We start from the raw sequence: 23,415 nt of genomic DNA, 5'->3' as shown, positions 1-23,415 counted from the left end.
CACCCAGGAAGTGCAAGGGGTCAGGGGATTTTCCTTTCCTAGCCAAAGGAACCTGTGACAGACTGTACCAGGAAAATCGGGACACTGCCACCCAAAAACTGCACTTTTCCAATGGTCTTAGCAAACAGAACACCAGGAAATTATATCCAGCACCTAGCTCAGCGGGTCCCATGCCCACAGAGCCTTGCTCACCACTAGCACAGTAGTCCGAGAGCTAACTGTGAGGCGGCAGCCTGGCTGGGGGAGGGGCATCTGCCATTGCTGAGGCTTGAGTTGGTAAACAGAGTGGCTGGGAAGCTCAAACTGGGTGGAGCCCACCGCAGCTCAACAAGGCCTGCCTGCCTCTGTAGACTCCACCCCTGGGGGCAGGGCATAGCTGAACAAAAGGCAGTAGAAACTTCTGCAGACTTAAACGTCCCTGTCTGACATCTATGAAGAGAGCAATTGTTCTCCCAGCATGGCGTTTGAGCTCTGAGAACGGACAGACTGCCTCCTCAAGTGGGTCCCTGACCCCTGTGTAGCCTAACTGGGAGATGCCTCCCATTAGGGGCCAACTGACACCTCATACAGCTGGGTGCCCCTCCAAGATGAAGCTTCCAGAGGAAGGATCAGGCAGCAATATTCGCTGTTCTGCAATATTTGCTGTTTTGCAGCCTCTGCTGGTGATACCCAGGCAAACAGGGTCTGGAGTGGACCTCCAGCAAATACCAGCAGACCTGCAACTGAGCTATTGGAAGAACCCACTCCCAATGTTTAACGTGGGTTCTTTTCTATTTCCTAAGTGTCTCCGCTGGTTTGAGAAATAAAGGGAAAGAGAACAAGAGAGAGAAATTTAAAGCTGGGTGTCCGGGAAAGACATCACGTGTCGGCAGGATCTGTGATGTTCCCCAAGCCGAAAAACCAGCAAGTTTTTATTAGCGATTTTCAAAAGAGGAGGAAGTGCACAAATAGGGTGTGGGTCACAGAGATCACATACTTCACAAGGTAATAAAATATCACAAAGCAAGTGGAGGCAGGGCGAGATCACAGGACCACAGGATGGGGCGAAATTAAAATTGCTAATGAAGTTTTGGGCACGCACTGTCATTGATAACATCTTATCAGGAAACAGGGTTTGAGAGCAGACAACCTGTCTGACCAAAATTTATTAGGTGGGAATTTCCTCATCCTAATAAGCCTGGGAGCACTACAGGAGACCGGGGCTTATTTCATCCCTTCGGCTTCCACCATAAAAGGCGGCACGCCTTAAAGGGGCTGTCTATAAGTCTACCTTCAGGGCGCATTCTCTTTCTCAGGGATGTTCTTTGCTGAGAAAAAGAATTCAGTGATATTTCTCCTATTTGCTTTTGAAAGAGGGGAAATACAGCTCTGTTCCATCTGGCTCACCAGCGGCCAGTTCGAAGTTACCTCTCTTGTTCCCTGAACATCGCTGTTATCCTGTTCTTTTCTTAAGATGCCCAGATTTCATATTGTTCAAACACACATGCTCTACAAACAATTTGTGCAGCTGACACAATCACAGGGTCCTGAGGCGACATTCATCCTCCTCAGCTTATGAAGATGATGGGATTAAGAGATTAAAGTAAAGACAGGCATAGGAAATCACAAGGGTATTGATTGGGGAAGGGACAAGTGTCCATGAAATCTTCACAACTTATGTTCAGAGATTGCAGTAAATACAGGCATAAGAAACTATAGAAGTATTAATTTGGGGAACTAATAAATGTCCATGAAATCTTCACAATTTATGTTCTTCTGCTACGGCTTCAACTGGTCCCTCTGTTCGGGGTCCCTGACTTCCCGCAACATGACGGGCCTGACTGTTCAAGGAAAACTAACAAACAGAAAGGAATAGCATCAGCATCAACAAAAAGGACATCCAAACCAAAATCCCATCTGTAGGTCACCATCATCAAAGACCAAAAGTAGATAAAACCACAAAGATGGGGAGAAACCAGAGCAGAAAAGCTGAAAATTCTAAAAGCCAGAGTGCCTCTTCTCCTCCAAAGGATTGCAGCTTCTCTCTTTGCCAGCAATGGAACAAAGCTGGATGGATAATGACTTTGACGAATTGACAGAAGTAAGCTTCAGAAGGTCAGTAATAACAAACTTCTCTGAGCTAAAGGAGGATGTTCAAACCCATTTCAAGGAAGCTAAAAACCTTGAAAAAAGATTAGACAAATGGCTAACTAGAATAAACAGTGTAGAGAAGACCTTTAAGGACTTGATGGAGCTGAAAACCATGGCATGAGAACTATGTGACGCATGCACAATCTTCAGTAGCCAATTTGATCAAGTGGAAGAATGGGTATCAGTGATTGAAGATGAAATTAATGAAATGAAGTGAGAAGCTTAGGGAAAAAAGAGTAAAAAGAAACAAACAAAGTCTCCAAGAAATATGGGACTATGTGAGAAGACCAAATCTACATCTGATTGGTGTACCTGAAAGTGATGGGAAGAATGGAATCAAGCTGGAAAACACTCTTCAGGATATTATCCAGGAGAACTCGCCCAACCTAGCAAGGCAGGCCAACATTCAAATTCAGGAAATACAGAGAACCCCACAAAGATATTCCTCAAGAAGAGCAACCCCAAGACACATAATTGTAAGATTCACCAAGGTTGAAATGAAGGAAAAAATGTTAAAGGCAGTCAAAGAGAAAGGTCGGGTTACTCACAAAGGGAAGCCCATCAGACTAACAGCAGATCTCTCAGCAGGAACTCTACAAGCCAGAAGAGAGTGGGGGCTGATATTCAATATTCTTAAAGAAAAGAATTTTCAACCCAGAATTTCATATCCAGCAAAACTAAGCTTCATAAGAGAAGGAGAAATAAAATCCTTTACAGACAAGCAAATGCTGAGAGATTTTGTCACCCCTGGCCTGCCTTACAAGAGCTCCTGAAGGAAGCACCAAACATGGAAAGGAACAACTGGTACCAGCCACTGCAAAGACATGCCAAAGTGTAAAGACCATCAATGCTAGGAAGAAACTGCATCAATTAATGGGCAAAATACCCAGCTAACATCATAATGACAGGATCAAATTCATACATAACAATATTAACCCTAAATGTAAGTGGGCTAAATGCCCCAATTAAAAGACACAGACTGGCAAATTAGATGAAGAGTCAAGACCCATCAGTGTGCTGTATTCAAGAGACCCATCTCAAGTGCAGAGACACACATAGCCTCAAAATAAAGGGATGGAGGAAGATCCACCAAGTAAATGGAAAGCAAAAAGAAGCAGGGGTTGCAATCCTAGTCTCTGATAAAACAGACTTTAAACCAACAAAGATCAAAAGAGACAAAGAAGGCCATTATATAACAGTAAAGGGATCAATTCAATAAGAAGAGCTAACTATCCTAAATATATATGCACCCAATACAGGAGCACCCAGATTCATAAAGCAAGTCCTTAAAGACCTACAAAGAGACTTAGGCTCCCACAAAATAATAATGGGATATTTTAATGCCCCACTGTCTATATTAGACAGATCAATGAGACAGAAGGTTAACAAGGATATCGAGGACTTGAACTCAGCTCTGCACCAAGCAGACCTAATAGGCATCTACAGAACTCTCCACCCCAAATCCACAGAATATACATTATTCTCATCACCACATTGCACTTAGTCCAAAATTGACCACATAGTTGGAAGTAAAGCACTCCTCAGCAAATGTAAAAGAACAGAAATCACAACAAACTGTCTCTCAGACCACAGTGCAATCAAATTAGAACTCAGGATTAAGAAACCCACTCAAAACCGCTCAACTACATGGAAACTGAACAACCTGCTCCTGAATGACTATTGGGTAAATAACGAAATGAAGTCAGAAATAAAGATGTTCTTTGAAACCAATGACAACAAAGACACAACATACCAGAATCTCTGGGACACATTTAAAGCAGTGTGTAGAGGGAAATTTATAGTACTAAATGCCCACAAGAGAAAGTACAAAAGATCTAAAATTGACACCCTAACATCACAATTAAAAGAACTAGAGAAGCAAGAGCAAACACATTCAAAAGCTAGCAGAAGGCAAAAAGTAACTAAAATCAGAGCAGAATTGAAGGAAATAGAGACACAAAAAACCCTTCAAAAAATCAATGAATCCAGGAGTTGGTGTTTTGAAAAGATCAACAAAATTGATAGAACACTAGCAAGACTAATAAACAAGAAAAGAGAGAAGAATCAAATAGATGCAATAAAAAATGATAAATGGGATATCACCACTGATCCCACAGAAATACAAACTACCATCAGAGAATACTATAAACTCTTCTATGCAAATAAACTAGAAAATCTAGAAGAAATGGATAAATTCCTGGACACATACACCCTCCCAAGACTAAACCAGGAAGAAGTTGAACCCCTGAATAGACCAATAACAGGCTCTGAAATTGAGGCAATAATTAGTAGCCTACCAACCAAAAAAAAAAATTCCAGGAGCAGATGGATTCACAGCTGAATACTACCAGAGGTACAAAGAGGAGGTGGTACCATTCCTTCTGAAACTATTCCAGTCAATAGAAAAAGAGGGAATCCTCCCTAACACATTTTATGAGGTCAGCATCATCCTGATACCAAAGCCTGGAAGAGACACTGATGAACATCGAGGCAAAAATCCTCAACAAAATACTGGCAAACCGAATCCAGCAGCATATCAAAAAGCTTATCCACCATGATCAAGTGGGCTTCATCCCTGGGATGCAAGGCTGCTTCAACATACACAAATCAATAAATGTAATCCATCATATAAACAGAACCAAAGACAAAAACCACATGATTATCTCAATAGATGCAGCAAAGGCCTTTGACAAAATTCAACAGCCCTTCATGCTAAAAACTCTCAATAAACTAGGTATTGAGGGAATGTATCTCAAAATAATAAGAGCTATTTATGACAAACCCACAGCCACCATCATACTGAATGGGCAAAAATTAGAAGCATTCCCTTTGAAAACTGGCACAAGACAGGGATGCCCTCTCTCACCACTCCTATTCAACACAGTGTTGGAAGTTCTGGCCAGGTCAATCAGGCAAGAGAAAGAAATAAAGGGTATTCAATTAGGAAAAGAGGAAGTCAAATTGTCCCTGTTTGTAGATGACATGATTGTGTATTTAGAAAACCCATTGTCTCAGCCCAAAATCTCCTTAAGCTGATAAGAAACTTCAGCAAAGTCTCAGGATACAAAATCAATGTGCAAAAATCACAAGCATTCCTATACACCAATAACAGACAAACAGAGAGCCAAATCATGAGTGAACTCCCATTCACAATAGCTTCAAAGAGAATACCTAGGAATCCACCTTACAAGGGATGTTAAGGACCTCTTCAACGAGAACTACAAACCACTGCTCAACGAAATAAAAGAGGACACAAACAAACAGAAGAACATTCCATGCTTGTGGACAGGAAGAATCAATATCGTGAATTGGAAAAACTACTTTAAAGTTCATATGGAACCAAAAAAGAGCCCACATTGCCAAGACAATCCTAAGCCAAAAGAACAAAGCTGAAGGCATCACGCTACCTACCTGACTTCAAACTATACTACAAGGCTACAGTAACCAAAACAGCATGGTACTGGTACCAAAACAGAGATATAGACCAATGGAACAGAACAGAGGCCTCAGAAATAACACCACACATCTACGACCATCTGATCTTTGACAAACCTGAGAAAAACAAGAAATGGGGAAAGGATTCCCTATTTAATAAATGGTGCTGGGAAAACTGGCTAGCCATATGTAGAAAGCTGAAACTGGATCCCTTCCTTACACCTTATACAAAAATTAATTCAAGATGGATTAAAGACTTAAACGTTAGACCTAAAACCATAAAAACCCTAGAAGAAAACCTAGGCAATACCATTCAGGACATAGGCATGGGCAAGGACTTCATGACTAAATCACCAAAAAGCAATGGCAACAAAAGCCAAAATAGACAAATGGGATCTAATTAAACTAAAGAGCTTCTGCACAGCAAAAGAAACTACCATCCGAGTGAACAGGCAACCTACAGAATGGGAGAAAATTTTTGCAATCTACCCATCTGACAAAGGCCTAATATCCAGAATCTACAAGAACTTCAACAAATTTACAAGAAAAAATCAAACAACCCCATCAAAAAGTGGGCAAAGGATATGAACAGACACTTTTCAAAAGAAGACATTTATGCAGCCAACAGACACATGACAAAAATGCTCATCATCACTGGTCATCAGAGAAATACAAATCAAAACCACAGTGAGATACCATCTCACACCAGTGAGAATGGTGATCATTAAAAAGTCAGGAAACAGGCTGGGTGCAGTGGCTCTTGCCTGTAATCCCAGCACTTTGGGAGGCCGAGATGGGCGGATCACGAGGTCAGGAGATCGAGACCATCCTGGCTAACACAGTGAAACCCCATCTCTACTAAAAATACAAAAAACAATTAGCTGGGCGTGGTGGCAGGCGCCTGTAGTCCCAGCTACTCAGGAAGTTGAGGCAGGAGAATGGCGTAAGCCCAGGAGGTGGACCTTGCAGTGAGCTGAGATTGCGCCACTGCACTCCAGCCTGGTTGACTGAGACTCCAACTCAAAAAAAAAAAAAAAAAAAAAAAAAAGTCAGGAAACAACAGGTGCTGGAGAGGATGTGGAGAAATAGGAACACTTTTCAACCATTGTGGAAGACAGTGTGGCAATTCCTCAAGGATCTAGAACTAGAAATAGCATTTGACCCCACAATCCCATTACTGGGTATATACCCAAAGGATTAAAAATCATGCTACTCTAAAGACACATGCACACATATGTTTACTGCAGCACTATTCACAATAGCAAAGACTTGGAACCAACCCAAATGTCCATCAATGATAGACTGGATTAAGAAAATGTGGCACATATACACCATGGAATACTATGCAGCCATAAAAAGGATGAGTTCATGTCCTTTGTAGAGACATGGATGAAGATGGAAACCATCATTCTGAGCAAACTATTGCAAGGACAGAAATTCTAACACCGCATGTTCTCACTCATAGGTGGGAAGGGAACAATGAGAATACTTGGACACAGGCAGGGAACATCACACACTGGGGCCTATTGTGGGGTCCCAAGATGGGGGAGGGATAGCATTAGGAGAAATACCTAATGCTAATGATGAGTTAATGGGTGCAGCAAACCAACATGGCACACGTATATATATGTAACAAACTGCGTGTTGTGCACACATACCCTAGAACTTAAAGTATAAAAGAGAAAAGAAAGAAAGAAAGAAAGAAAAAGCTCAAAGCTGGGTGCAGTGGCTCACACCTGTAATTCTAGCACTTTGGGAGGCCAAGGCAGAGGATCACTTGAATTCAGGAATTTGAGATCAGACTGGGCAACATAGCAACACCTCATCTCTACTGAAAAAAAAAAAAAAAAAAAAAAAAAAGCCAGGTGCTGTGGTTCATGCCTGTATCCCCAGCACTTTGGAAAGCCAAGGCAGGCAGATCACCTGAGATCAGGAGTTCGAGACCAACCTGGTCAACATGGTGAAACTCTCTCTCTACTAAAAATACAAAAAATCAGCCAGGCATGATGGCAGGTGCCCGTAATCTCAAGCTACTCAGGAAGCCAAGTCAGGAGGATTGCTTGAATCCAGGAGGCAGAGGTTGCAGTGAGCCGAGATTGTGCCACTGCACTCCAGCCTGAGCTACAGAGCAAGACTCCATGTCAAAAAAAAAAAAAAAAAGAAAGAAAAAGAAATGAAAGAAAGAAAGAAGAAAAAAAAGGGAGGAGGAGGAGGAGAAGGAGAAGGAGAAGAAGAAGAAGAAGGAGGAGGAGGAGGAGGAGGAGGAAAAAGAATTGTAAAAAGTTCAAAAGTGTTATTTTTTCATTCAACCAGTGAACATTTATTGAGCCTGCTGTATGTCTGTCAGTATGTATGTTAGCTTCTGTGTGGAAGTGTTTGTGTTTTCATTCCTCTTAGAAAAAAATATCTAGGAGTATAATCCTGGGTCAAATAGAAAGTACATGTTTATAAGAAACTGCCAAAATGTTTACAAAGTGGATGTACTTTGCATAAACTCTATGGGGATATCAGCAACGTATGAGAGTTCAGTTGCTTCATACCCTTATCAGTACTTGATATTGTCAGTTTAATTTTAGCCATTCTACCAGCTGTGTAGTAGTATCTTACCATGGCTTTAATTAGCATTTTTTGATGATTAATGATATTATCTTTTCATGTGCCCATATATCCTCTTTTTTGAGGAATCTGTTCAAATCCTTTGTCTATTTTAAAAATTAGGTTGTCTTTTCATTAAATGGTAAAAATGTTATATTTTCTAGATACAAGTCCCTTGACAGACATATGTATTGTGAATATTTTATTTTTCTTGCCTGGAGTAAACCCTACTTAACATACAGCATCCATTTTATATATTGCTGGGTTTTTAATGCTAATATATTAAGGATTTTTACATAGACATCCATAGAGAACATTGGTCTGTAGTTTTCTTTACTTACAATGTCTTCATCAAATTTTAGTATCAGGATAATGCTGGACTCATAAAATGACATAAAAATGTTCCCCTCTCTATTTTTTGGAAGAATTCGTACAGCACTGATATTATTTCTTCCTAATACATTTGATAGAGTTCACCAATGAAGTCATCTGGGCTGGAGCTTTCTTTGTGTGAAGGTTTTCAATTATGATTTCAATTTTTTAATAGTTATAGGCTATTGCGATTTTCTGTTTCTTGTTTTGTCAATTTGTCTTTCAAGGAATTTGTCTACTTCAACTAGGATACCAAATTTATTTGTATAACATAGTCTAATGTATATTCTAATATAATGCTTTTAAGATATGTCAGATCTGTAGTAATGTCCTCTTTTTAACTTTTTTCTCTTGATTCATCTAGCTAAAGGTTTATCAATTTTATTGACATTTGCAAAGAACTAACTTTTCATTCCATTAATTTTCCCTATTGTTTGTCTGTTTTCTACTCATTGATTACCTTAAATAATGTTATTATTTCCTTTCTTCTGCTCATATTGGGTTTAATTTGCTTTTCTTTACATACTTTCTTAAGATGGAAGCTTGCACAATTGACTATAAACCTTTATTGTTTTCTAATATAAGTATTTGAAGCTTAAAATATCCCTCCAAACACAGGTTTAGTAACATTCAACGAATGGTAATATAAATTTCTCAATTTCATTCACTAACTATAATTGTAGATTTGTCAATTTCTCTCTATAGTTCTGTCACTTTTACTTCATGTATTTAGAAGCTTTGGTATTATATGCATAGACCTTTAGGATTGTTATATCTTCTTAATAAATGGAACTCTTTATCATTGAGGTATTTCTTTTTATCCCTAGTATCATTTTTTTTCTGAAGTCTACATTTTTTTATCCTGACAAATTTCTGCCTTTTAATTGGAGTGTTTATAACATTGCTATAATTGGGTTTAAAGCTGCCATCTCTGTTTTCTATATTTTCCCACCAGTTTTTCTTTTCCCTTTTTGTGCCTTCTGTTGGCATGATGTTTTAAAATCTATTTTATCTTCAATATTCTCTTAGTAATTACATATTTTTTTACAATGGTTCCTCAAGGCTGTACAATACACATGTGACTTATCACAGTCTATCTTCAAATACAACAGTACTCCTCCATTTCCCTTCCCTGCCTTTGTGCTACTGTTGTCATACATTTTACTTCTACATGTAATAAACCCTGTAATATGTTATTATTTTTGCTTTCAATGATTTTCTTTAAAAGAAATTAAACAATAAGGGAAAAGTCCAGTGCTCTTAATTCCTTTGTGTAGACAAGATATCCATTTTTCTTCTATCTAAAAAATTTCTCTTAATATTTAAGGTAGCATAGTTGTGCTGAATTATCTCAGATTTCTCTTATGTTAAACTGTCTTTGTTTTGTCTTCATTCTTAAAACATGATTTCACTAGAAATAGAATTCTAGGATGACTTATTTTTCCCTTCAATATTTTAAAAATATCATTCCACTATCTTCTGGATTGCATAGTTTCTGATGTAAGTCTGCAGTAACTCTTATCTTTGTTTCTCAATACATATGTGTACTTTCTTCCTCTGGCTTCTGTTAAATTTTTATCACTTGCTTTCAGAAATGTGATTTTTTTTTTTTTTTTTTTTTTTTTTTTTTTTTGAGACAGACTCACTCTGTTGCCCAGGCTGGAGTGCAGTGCAGCATGATCATGGGTCACTGCAGCCTCAACCTCATGGGCTCAAGTATTCTCTCACTGAAGCCACTGAAGTAGCTGCGACTACAGGCATGCACAACTACACCCAGCTAAGTTGTTTTTATTGTTTTTTGTTTGTTTTGAGACAGAGTCTTGCTCTGTTGCCCAGGCTGGAGTGCAGTGGCACAATCTCAGCTCACTGCAACCTCTGCCTCCTGGGTTCAAGTGATTCTCCTGCCTCAGCCGCCTGAGTAGCTGGGATTACAGGCACCTGCCATCATGCCCAGCTAGTTTTTGTATTTTTAGTAGAGTTGGAGTTTCACCATGTTGGCCAGGCTGGTCTCAAACTCCTGACCTCAGGTGATCTGCCTGCCTTGGCTTCCCAGTGTTGGGATTACAGGCATGAGCCATTGTGCCTACCCTTGTTTTGTTTTTTGTAGAGCCAAGTTCTCACTATGTTTCCCAGGTAGTCTGAAACTCCTGGCTCAAGTGTTCCTCCCATCTCAGCCTCTCAAAATGCTGGGATTATAGGCACTCAGCCAGAAATATGATTATGATGTGTTTGGGATGGTTTTCTTTATGCTTTTCCTGCTTGGGCTTCAGGTAGCTTCCTGGACCTTTAGGTTTATCATTTTCATAAAATTTAGGGAAAAATTTGTTAGTATTGCTTCAAATTTTTTTTCTCCATTTTCTCCTTCTTTTCTGGGACTCCAATTACATAAATGTTGTACTACTTGATATTGCCCTATAGTGTGGCATTCATGGAAGTGTACAGCTTGGATCTCCCTTCAAGAAAAAATTTATAGGCTGAGTGTAGTGGCTCACATCTATAACAGTGCTTTGGGAAGCCAAGGCCAGGAGGATCACTTGAAGCCAGTTCCAGTCTGAGACCAGCCTGGGCAACATAGACCCTGTCTCTACAAAAACTTAAAAAATAATAATAACCAGGCAGGGTGCCATGCACCTGAAGTCCTAGCTGCTCAGAAGGCAGAAGGATTGCTTGAGCCCAGGAATCTGAGGTTACAATGATTGCACTGCACTCCAGCCTGAGAGACAGAGTAAGACCTATCTCTAAAAAACAAAAGAAAGGAAGGAGGAAGGAAGGAAGGAAGGAAGGAAGGAAGGAAGGAAGGAAGGAAGGAAGGAAGGAAGGAAGGAAGGAAGGAAGGAAGGGAGGGAAGGAGGGAGGGCTTGTAATTCAGCTGCAAGGAGTGCAATTAGGTTGACAGCCTCTAGCTATTAGGGCTTTCAGAATCTGTCTCAGGATTCAAGCCAAATATAAGGTCTTCCTGAGTACCCTTCAGTCTACATTTTTGATCAACATGGAATTCTTCTAAAAGACTTTGACCTGAAATACCCATTGGGTTGGCTGACTGTATATGAGATGCATGACAATCTGAGACTCTCTATAACCAATGCAGTTTCCACTCACCAACCCCTTTCTTTCCCATTATCAGACCTATCTTATGGTTTGCAGGCTTTTCTTACTCAATTCTCCTACCTCCCCTTTAAATTTTCCCAAGCATTACTGTCCAATAAACCTCTTGCATTCCAAACTCCATGTCAGCATCTTATCCAGAAGACTCAATTGACAGAGTTAGTACCTAAAGTAGTCCAAGAAAGCAAGAAGTAAAGACGAGGTTTTGGGACCAGATTACTCATTACCCAACAGACAATGAGAACCCATCCTGTGGGTATGTAAGGCATGAATTGCCCCAAGTACAAAGTGGTGGCCCAGATACTAATGTCTTGCAGTGATTTAATTTTATATGTCCCCAGGCTTGATTTACTAGTTTTCATTGCATCTACATTCATAAGGAAACTTTCTTTAGATGTCTTTGTCTTGCCTCATAGAATGAGTTGGGAAGTGTACATTTCTTAGTCAGCTCTGGGTGCTATAACAAAATATTGTAGACTGAGTGGCTCAAACAACAGGCATTTATTTCCCACAGTTATGGAAGCTGGGAAGTTTGAGACTAGGTGGCCAGGATAGATGGGTTCTAGTCAGGCCCCTCTTCCTGCCTTACAAATGGTTACTTCCTGTTGTATCCTCATGGCAGAGAAAAAAACTTTGGTCTCTTACTCTTCTTATAAGGGCAATAATTCCACTGTGAGGGCTCTATCTTCATGACCTCATCTAAACTTAAGTATCTCCCTAAGGTCCCACATCCTAATACCTTAATTGGAGGTTAAGGCACCAGTATATGCATTTGGGATCCTCTCCTCTCCTCTCCCCTCCCCTCTCCTCTCCTCTCCCCTCCCCTCCTCTCCTTCCTTCCTTTCTCTCTCTCTCTTTCTCTCTCTCTTTCTTTCTTTCTTTCTTTCTTCTATCTATCTATCATCTATCCATCTATCTATGATTTTTTTTGGTAGAGTTTACTAATGAATTCTGAAGTCATCTAAACCTGGCTTTTTCTTACAATTTTGGGGGAATAATTTCAATACCTTACTTGCCATAGGTTTCTTCTGATTTTATATTTCCTCTTGAGCCATTTTTGTAATAGTTTTTGTATCTTTCTAGGGATTTGTCAGTTTCATCTAGGTCATCTAATTACTGGGCATTCAATTGTTCATAGTATTCCCTTAGATTCATTTTCATTTTTCAAGAGCAGTAGTATTGTCCACTCTTTCATTCTGATTTTAGTAATTTGAGTCCTCTCTCTTTATTTTCTCGGCCAGTCCAGCTAAACCTTGTCAATTTTGTTGACCTTTGATAAGAACCAAATTTTGGTTTCCTTCATGTTCTCTATTATCTATTCTCAATGCAATTTCCTTCCACCTCATTTTTATGGTTCTCTTCCTTTTGCTTGCTTTGGGTTTAATTTGCTCTTTTTTTCTTGTTCCTTAAGGTATAAAGTTATGTTATTAATTTTAAATCTTTCTTCTTGTTTATTGTGGTAAATATTCATAAAATTTACCATTTTAGCCATTTTTAAGTGTACAGTTCTGTGGCACTAAGTTTTTTTATTTTTTAAATGTACTCACAGATATCAATTTCCCTCTAAACACTGCTTTAGTCACATCTCACAAGGTTTTGTAGGTTTTTTCTTTTATTAACCTCAAGAGAGTTTGTTATTTGACTCATTATTTATGAGTATTGTTCAATTGCCACATATTTATGAATTTTCAAAATTTCCTTTAAGTTCTAATTTAATTCTATTGTGGTTGGAGAACACACTTTGTATCATTCCCATCCTCTCAAATTCATTGAGACTTGTTTTATGTGGTATATCCTGGAGAAAGTTCCATGTACTTTGGAAAAGAATATCTATTCTGCTGTTTTGGAGTGGATTTCACAGATATAGTAGATCTAGTTGCTTTGTAGTGCTGTTCAAGTTTTCTATTTCCTTGCCAATCTTTTGTTGTTATTTTATTCATTTATGTAAAGTAGAGTATCAAAGTCTCCAACTATTATTCTTTACTTGTCTACTTCTCCCTTCAATTCTGTCAGTTTTTGCTTCATGGATTTTGTGGTTCTGTTATTTGATGCATAGGTGTTTAAAATTGTTATAGCTTCCTGATGAGTTGACACTTTTATTATTATAAAATTTCCCTCTTTATATCTAGTAATGTTTTTTGAAAATAAATTTTTGTTGTTTCATCCCCTCAGTCTATGGTATTTTGTTATGGCAGCCCAAAATGACTGAGACAACATGTTTTTCCATTTTTAAAATTTCAACCTATTAATATCTTTGAGTCTAAAGTGTAACTCCTGTAGACAGAATGATTTGTTCAGATTCAAGGGACAAAAACTAGAACTGTGATCTCCACAGAGGGTGCTGGTGAAATCAGCTCTCTCGGTCAGGGGTTGTAAAAAGCCCTGGTTTGTATCTGTTGCCAATTTCCATAATATAAACAGTTCTCTCTTAGCCTCCATGGGGGCTAGCCACCAAGAAGTTCTAGGACCTCTTGTGGAAACCAAAATTACGGACGTTCAAGTCCCTTATGTAAAAATGGCATAGTATTCACATATAACCTACAAATATCCTCCTCTATACTTTAATCTCCATATTACTTATAATATCTAACACAATGCAAATGTTATCTAAATAGTTGTTATACTGTATTGTTTAGGGAATAAGAAAAAAAGTCTGCACATGTTCAGATACAACCATCATATGCCTAACTACATTTTTGATCCATGATTGATTGAATCTGCAGATGTAGACCCTACAGACATGGAGAGTTTACTGCATATGAATGTTATTTATCCAGTCTGAAAATTTCTGTCTTTTGATTGGACTGCTTAATCCATTCACATTTAATGTTATATTAATATGGTTGGATTTATGTCTACCAGTGTGTTTTTGTTTTTTATAGGTCTCATTCTTTTTTTGTTAATTGGTTTCTCCTTTACTGTCTTCTTTGGCTATTTAAAAATAAATTTTAATTCCTTTAATGATGTTTTGAGGAATTTTCTCAGTGGTTGCTCTAGGGCTTCTAATATACATCTTTATCAGAATCTGCTTCAGATAAATACAAACTTAATTCCAGTGAAATATCAAAACTTTACTACTATATAGTTCTATTCCCTCCCCCACCCTATTATTGTTATACACAATAGGTTTACATGTTACAAACCCAAGAATAAATTGTTATACTTATAATTTTTTGTCTTTTAAAGGTAATTTAAAATACGTGTTTACAGTTTTTCATATGAGCCTTCTTATTTACTATTATGACTTTTTTCACTTCTTCCTGTGGATTTGAGATACTATCTGGTGTCATTTCCTTACTGCAAAATAGCTTTGTTCCCATCTACTTTCCTTGTATTGTTACAACGTTTCCATTATTGGCCCCAAAATACAATGATATGCATAATGCTTTATTTGATTGCCTTTTAAATAAGAGAAAGGAAAATGAAGATGCAATTATATTCTCTTATACTTAATTACTAATATGTAATGTCTTTCTTTTTTCCTGTGAATTCAAATTATTGTCTGGTGCCATTTGCTTTCAGTTTTACGAACTTTTAGTATTTGCTGAAAGGTAGATTTGCAACCAATGAATTCTCATTTTGTATTTGAAATACCCATTTTGCTTTCAATTTTGAAAGACAGTTTTGTTTCTCTTTCAAAACTCTGAATATGTTATCCACTTCCCTTTAGCCTCCTTGGTTTTGCTGAGAAGTCAACTATTAATCTTATTGGGGATTCCATGCATCATTTTTCTCATGATAATTTCAAGATTTTTTTTTCTGTCTTTCAACATTCTGACAATAACATGTCTACTTATGAATCTCTGCATTTATCCTACTTGGAGTATGCTGACCTTCTGGAAATATGTTTTTCACCAAACTTGGGAAGTTTCTAGTCATTATTTCTTTGACTACTTAAAAAAATTTTCATTACACGTATGTTGCCCTTAATAGTGTCCCACATTATACATGTCTCTGTGTGAGTTACTATCATTTGCATACCATATAATTCACACATATAAAATGTACACTTCAATGGTTTCTTAGTAAATTCCCAGAATTACATAACTATCACAATTTTAGAACATTTTTATCACTCCTTGTCCTTTAGCAGTCCCCTATGTATTTCCTTTAAACGCTTTTAGCTCTAAGCAACCACTAATAATCTACTTTCATTCTTTGTAAATGTGCCTATTGTTGACATTTCATATGAATGAACTCATATGTTTTTGTTACTGGCTTCCTTCACTTAACCTAATGTTTCCAACATTCATCCAAGTTGTAGCATAAATTACTACTTCATTTATTTTTATGATTGAATAATATTCAATTGTACATATATATCACATTTATTTATATATTCATCAGCTGATGGACTTTGGGTTGTTTCCACTTTACGCCACTATGAATAATACTGCTATGAACATCCTTGTATAAATTTTTGTGTGAACACCTGTTTTAAATTATTTGGGGTATACACTTAGGAGAAGCAGCTCTGGGCCACAGGGTAGCATTACATTTAACCTATTGAGAAAGTCCCATACTGTTTTCTGAGATGACTGTACCATTTTGCTTTCCCAACAGTGTATGAGGGTTCCAAACTCTTCCTGGCCTCATCACCTGGGTTTTTATTTTTTCAACACCCATCCAAGAGCATAGGTGATCTTGGTTTTCATTTCCCTAATGACTAATGATGTTGGGCATCTTTTCAGGTGTTTTTTGGCCATTTGCATATCCTCTTTAGAGAAATTCTATTCAGATCTTTTGCCCACTTTAAATTGGGTTGCATGTCTTCTAAGTTGTAAGGGTTCATTATTCTAAATTAAAATGCATAATCAGATGTATGATATACAACATTTCTTCCCAATCTGTGGGTTGTCTTCACTTTCTTGATGATATCCATTGAAGCAATAATTTTTTTCAAATTTCAATGAAGTTAAATTTATCTATAATGTGGTGTCAGTGAAAAGAGCAGAGTAAAGACTTTGAAACTCTGCCCTAACATAAAAGCAATTAAAAGTCTGGCAAAGAAACTGTCAGAATCAACTTTTTTGGAACTTTAGAAACTAATCAAAAGCTTTCAGCATCCCAGGAAGTGCTTACCCAAGAAAAATGGCTGAATCTCAGAACAACAGCTTTGTGGTATTTTAAGTTACTCTAGTCTCATTCTCCACTCCTTACCTCAGCAACAGCCCTGAAAATAACAGCCCTCATTCCCAGTATTAGAGGAAAAACAGACTTCAGTCACAAAATACTTTAACTATTTATACTGACCTGTCTGGTGGCTCCCTGGAAGACCAGCTCAGAAGGCCTGTCTTTATTTTGCCTAACTTGGAGTTGGTCCAGAGCTAAAGTTGCTAACTAGGGGTAATGTTTAAAATATTAGCAGGCAAATGCTTTAATTGCTGCTGCCTGGCCTGACAGACAACAACTGGGACAGGCAATAGAATAACCAAAAAGCTTGGAAGAAAAGCCTGGGAAATGAGATGTCCACAGGGACTTTGGAAAGCTTTAACATATTCCTGAGAATTTAGAAGGTCACACTCATGCCCAGGGCCGTATGTGTGCTAAGAAAAGATGTGAGAAGGCCCTAAAGTCTCACAATGGCCACCTTGGAGGCTGAAGGTGAAGGTAGAGTTGTAAGCCACCTGGCTGAATGTTGAAGATGTGTCATGAAAACACACAAGTCCCTTAGCAAACACTGGAAGATTTATTCATTCCAAGAGTTTATCTCTGTCTACTTATTAGTTGACCATTAAACTCACAGAACAAAGACTTTCATGGCCACAAATGGCAAAGAATACAAGCATTACAAAATCAGTTCAGAAAAGTCACTAGACAACAAGAACAAAACATGGTAAGAATAACAAACCTGAGAGATCGGAGGGGAGAATCTGATTTTCAGTTGCCACATTACAAAATTCACACTTTTAAATTCTTCAACAACAAAAAAATGAGACATGCAAAGAGGAAAGTATGACCCATACATAGAGAAAAAAAGCAATCAACAGAAATTATCCCTAAGGTATTGTACATTTTGAACAAAGACTTCAACTCAGTTATCTTAAATATGTTCAACGAACTAAAACAAACCATGTTTAAAGAACTAAAGAGAAATACAGCTCAACCAGATAGAGAACATCAACAAAGGGATAGAAATTATTAAAAGAATCAAATTGAAATTCTACAGGTGAAAAGCACAGTAACTGAAATAAAAATTCACTAAAAGGGCTCAACAATAGATGTAAGCAGGCAAAACAAAGAATCTGTGAACTCTAAGACTGATCAGTTGGCATACAGTCTGAGAAATAGAAAGAAAACCAAAAAATGAACAGAGCCTGAAAGACCTGTAAGATATCATCAAGAATACCAGCATATGGCCAAACACAGTGGCTCACACCTGTAATCACAGTGTTTTGGGAGACCAAGGTAGGAGGATCCCTGGTGGCTAAGAGTTCAAGACCAGACTGGGGAACGTGCAAGATTCTATCTGTACACAAAATTTTTAAAAAGTTAGCTGGGTTATTTGGGAGGTTGTGGTGGAAGGAATGCTTGAGCCTAGGAGTTCAATGTTGCAGTGAGCTATGACTGTACCACTGCACTCCAGCCTGGACAACAGAGCAAGAACCTGCCTTTCTAAAATAAACAGTAACAATACCAGCATATGCATAAGATGAGTCTCAGAAAGAGAGAAAAAAGATAATTCATCATGAAGAATATTTGAATAACTGAAAACCTCCAAAATTTAATGAAATAAAAAAGAAATTTAATGAAAAGCATTAATCTACCATTCTACAAAGCTCCAGAACCTCCAAGTAACATAAACTCAAAGATATGGATACTGGCATGTTATAATCAAACTGTTGAAAGACAAGGACAAAAAGAGAATCTTGAAAGCAGCAAGAGAGAAAGAAGTGAGTCATCACATCCAAAGGACATCAGGAGAATTAACAGCTGATTTCTCATTAGAAATTACGGATGCCAGAAGGCAATGGGATGACATATTGAAAGTGTTGGATGGAAAATGTTAAAAAAACAAAAAAACTGTCAACCAAAAATTCTATATCCAGCAAAGCTATTCTTTTAAAAAGAAAAATTAAGATATTCATAGGCAGACAAAAACTGAGTTTGTTGCTAGCAGAATTGCTCTACATGAAAAAAAAAAAAAAGCTAAAGGGAGTATCAAGCTAAAACGAAAGAACCCTAGACAGTAACTTGAACCCACACGAAGGAAAAAAACAAAAACAAAACAAAACAAAAAACACTGGAAAGATAAATATATTCACCAGCACAAATAAACATAAAAGAGTTTTTTAACTTGGAACATAAATGCTTTATTTAAGGGTGCATCTCAATTCCCATGTGGTGAGCAAAAAATAAAATAAAGAAGCAGATCCTGGCACACCATTCCCATTGGCCAAGTGGTTGAACCCTGCATCCAAGACCCAATGAGCAGCCAAGTGAGGTGCAACCTCTGGGCCTCTCACTCTGACTCCAACAGAATAAGCACGTTGCCCTTGTGCATGGGGCCTTTTACATTGCAGATTTTGGAGCAGCAAGACAATGTATATCTGTTTCTAACTCTTATTCTTCCCTCCTATCTGATTTTTAAAACTGCATAATTATAAAACTATGTTGATGGACACACAATTGTTATAAAGATGTAGTTTGTGACAATAACAGTTGGGCAGAATGAAAGTATACAGAGCAAATTTTTCACTATTGAAATTCACTTGAAATTAATCTGAAACAGATAAAACAGACTAGTTTTACAATCTCCTGTAATAAAAATGCTGTCTTTTAAAACAAATTATCTATTGCATTTTGTTTGTTTGTTTTTGGTGTAATAGCTAAGAAAGTTTTGCCTAGAGAATGATTACAAATATTTGTATATATTTTTTGTAAGAGTTTTACAGTTTTGCTTGTATTTAGGTCTATGGTCCATTTTGAGTTCATTTTTGTGTACATAGTGTGAGGAACATTTTTTCTTCAAACTTATTTTTCTGTTTCTCATTGCATGTCTTCTATCAATCTATCTGCAGGTTTGCTGATTCTATCTTCTACCAGCTCAAATCTAGTATTGAGCTTTTCTAGTAACTTTTTAAATTGTAGTTTTCATACTTTTCAACTCCAGAATTTTCATTTAGTTCTTAAAAAAAAAAATTCTCTATGTTCTCTCCTTGGTGAGACATTAGAATACTTTCCTTAATTCTTTACACCTGGCTTCCTTTAGTTCTTTGGGTTTATTTATTTATTTATTTTGAGGTGGAGTCTCACTGTCTACCAGGCTGGAGAGCAATGGCACGATCTCGGATCACTGCAACCTCTGCCTCCTGGATTCAAGCGATTTTCCTGCCTCAGCTTCCTGAGTAGCTGGGACTACAGGCACCCAACAGCATGCCTGGCTGATTTATTTTTAGTAGAGACGGGGTTTCATCATTTTGGCCAGGCTGGTCTCAAATTCCTGGCCTCAAGCGATCCACCCACCTCAGCCTCCCAAACTGCTGGCATTACAGGCGTGAACCACTGCACCCAGCCTCTGAACATATAACAGCTGTTTAGCATTTATCCTAAATTTGGTATCCCTCAAAACAACTTTATATTTCCTACATTTCTCTGTCATATGGGACACATACTTTTCTGTTTCTTTGCATATCTCAATTTTTGTGTTGAAACTGGACATTTTAGGTAACATAGGATCTCTGCACACTGATCATCTTCCCTTTAGTGACTTGGCTTGACTAATTAATGTATGGCTTGAAGACTGCTTTCACTACTTAGGGAGTTTACAAGTTTGCCCTGCATTTGGCCAGGAACTTGTAGTTTAGAAGTTCTCTCTGGTCACTCCTCTGAGTTGACAGCCTTCAGTATGCACAGTCTTCCTGATCACAAGGGATGTCTGTAGTTTTATCTAGGTTGTCTCTTTCCCTGATTTTTTTTTTTTTTTTTTTTTTTTTGAGACAGTCTCACTCTGTCGCCCAGGCTGGAGTGCAGTGATGCAATCTCAGCTCACTGCAAGCTCTGCTTCCCGGGTTCATGCCATCCTCCTGCCTCAGCCTCCCGAGTAGCTGGGACTGCAGGTGCACGCTGCCACGCCCAGCTAATTTTTTGTATTTTTAGTCGAGATGGGGTTTCACTGTGTTAGCCAGGATGGTCTCCATCTCCTGACTTTGTGAGCCACCTGCCTCGGCCTCCCAAAGTGCTGGGATTACGGGCGTGAGCCATGGTGCCTGGCCTCCCTGATCCGTTCTTGAAGCTTCTGGTTATCTATTGGAATGACCTGGCAACTGTTTAACCTCCACTGTTACTGACTGCTCAACCTCCACTGTTACTGACTGCTCTACTGTTTTCTACAATACACTGAAGTCTGTTACAAATAAAGTCAGGTCCTGTGAGAGTTAACTTTCAGTGTCAACTTGAATGGATTAAGGAACAGCTAGAGAACTGGTAAACCATTATTTCTGGGTGTGTCTGTGAGAGTGTTTTCAGAGACTGGCATGTGAGCCATCAGACTGAATGGGGAAGATGTGCCCTCAATGTGACTGAGGCACAATCCAAACAGCTAGAAGCCTGGACAGAAGGAAAAGAGAAAAGGCTAATTCTCTTTCCCTGAATCTTCTCCCCTCAACCCCAACCGCATACCCCAGGAGCTGAGACAGCTTTCTTCTCATGCCCTTGGACATCAGAACTCCAGGCCTTCAGGCACTTGGATTCAGGGACTTACACCCATGGCCCCTTGGTTCTCAGGACTTCTACCTCAGTCTGAGAGTTAAGCCATCAGTTTTCCTGGTTCTGAAGCTTCTGGACTTGGACTGAGTCATGCTACCACCATCACTAGGTCTCTAGCTAGCAGACAGCCTAGTGTGGGACTTCTCAGCCTCCATAATTACATAACCCAATTCCCTCAAGACAAGACTTCTTACATTGGTTCTGTATCTCTGAAAAACCCTAATTCAGGCCTCTTATAATGGTGTGTAGTCAGTTTTTGAAGCTCACTCCAACCCTCCACTGAACAGAACCTCTGTACCTTTACACTATGGAACAGTTGGAGAGAATGGGAAATCAGCTCCTCAATGAATGCCCAAACCACAATCCTCCCTGTAGAACAGTTCTGTTGGAGGAAGAGGGGAATAGGGGTAGGGGTGGGGGACAAAGCTGTAAAAATGTAATCTGCCAAGTGGGTATATTTAGTCTTCCACTCAGAAATACTATGTATCTCCCAGTTACATCTTACAGGTTTGGTTTGGTGTCTGGTTTTTGTTTGGTTTTTTTTGTTTTTTGCTTGCTGTTGTTTTTTGGCAGGCTCGTATTATTTTGTGCCTCTTATTATACACAGGTCTTATCGGCTGGGTGTGGTGGCTCACGCCTATAATCCCAGCACTTTGGGAGGCCAAGTCAGGTGGATCACTTGAGGTCAGGAGTTCGACACCAGCCTAGCCAACATGGTGAAACCCCATCTCTGCTAAAAATACGAAAATCAGCTGGGCATCGTCGTCGGCACCTGTAATCCCAGCTACAGGAGCAGCACTTGAACCTGAGAGGCAGAGTCTGCAGTGAGCCAAGACTGCGCCACTGCACTCCAGCCTGGGCAAGAGTGAGACTCCAGCTCAAAAAACAAATAAATGGGTCTTCTTTTATTGTTTCCCAGTTGATTACTGTTAATTGTTCAGGAACGGTAACTAATTTTCAGTGTACTCCTTTAAACTTTCAAGATACTAAAAGCATGTCATCTACAATTATGTTGGTCTCTCTCCCAAATTTTTCATTTTGCTTTCCTATTCTTTGACATTAGCAATAGCTTATCATGTAACTGATGATAGCAGGCAACATTTCACTCCTTAATTGAAAGATTTATTTCAAGAGCTGCCACAAAAACATAACCCTCACTTGTGGTTTAAGCACTTTAAAGTATATAGAAAAATTCTTATTTTAACACGTTAGAAATGTCTTCACTAGGAATACATATTTAAATTAAGCACATTCTTGGCATCTCCTAAAATCATGACTTCTAAAATTGATGTACGTTATATTTTTTCCACACTATTTACTTGAAAGTTTCCACTCTTGTAACAATTATTCTCTTTTTAAACAGAAAAGATTCCTAAATTTGGAGGCATTAACAGAAGCTTTGTTAAACTAGTCAAAAAGCACCTCAAAGATGACTTCATGAAATACTTCCTCCAAGATACTAATTACTTCTCAATTCTCCACTTATTGAGCGAGGCATACATAAATTAATAAACATCAAACTCAACCATTTCAACTCTCCATTATAGGGGAAATTTTCCACTAATGCCATACTCTGCTAACTAGCAACAACCACCACCCTGAAAAATCCCCCCAGTAAGTTTTGCTGGATGAGATCCCCAATGGGTCAAGGTAAGTATGCTGACAGCAAGGATCCTAAGATGATGCTAAGGCAAAGAACAGAGCGAATGTCCCAAATGGCTCTGTTAAGAAAGTTAAGGAAGGAAGTAGATGTCAATGGTGAAAAGGAATCTTATTTTTTAAAAATCAAGATAAGTTGTATGGAATTAATACATAATATTCTGTTTTTAATTCACCTCCATTTTCTCCCATCCCAAGAATGTCTATTACTTTTTCTTAACAGCTATTTCAAATCACTATATCTAAGTCCTTTTCCCATCGAACCTGGACATAATTTCTCACAGCATTTCTGCTCTATCTCATTTTTAATCCCTTCATAAGTTGCATTATTCTTAGCACACAAATGACCTATTTTACCCACTAACCACTGTTATTACATTTACAGTCTCTTCATTTTTATACAAATACATC

General features: G+C 38.3%; 1 protein-coding gene across 2 annotated transcripts in view; it reads right to left on the bottom strand.

Annotated features, from left to right (window-relative positions):
* ZNF518A (zinc finger protein 518A) overlaps positions 1-23,415 on the bottom strand; it is a 123,090-nt gene that overhangs the window by 64,233 nt on the left and 35,442 nt on the right. The gene's annotated exons all lie outside the window — the stretch shown is intronic.

This window comes from Chlorocebus sabaeus, chromosome 9, assembly GCF_047675955.1.
Source record: "Chlorocebus sabaeus isolate Y175 chromosome 9, mChlSab1.0.hap1, whole genome shotgun sequence".
NCBI classification, from domain to species: Eukaryota; Metazoa; Chordata; class Mammalia; order Primates; family Cercopithecidae; genus Chlorocebus; species Chlorocebus sabaeus.
This window is presented reverse-complemented; position numbering and strand designations above follow the sequence as displayed.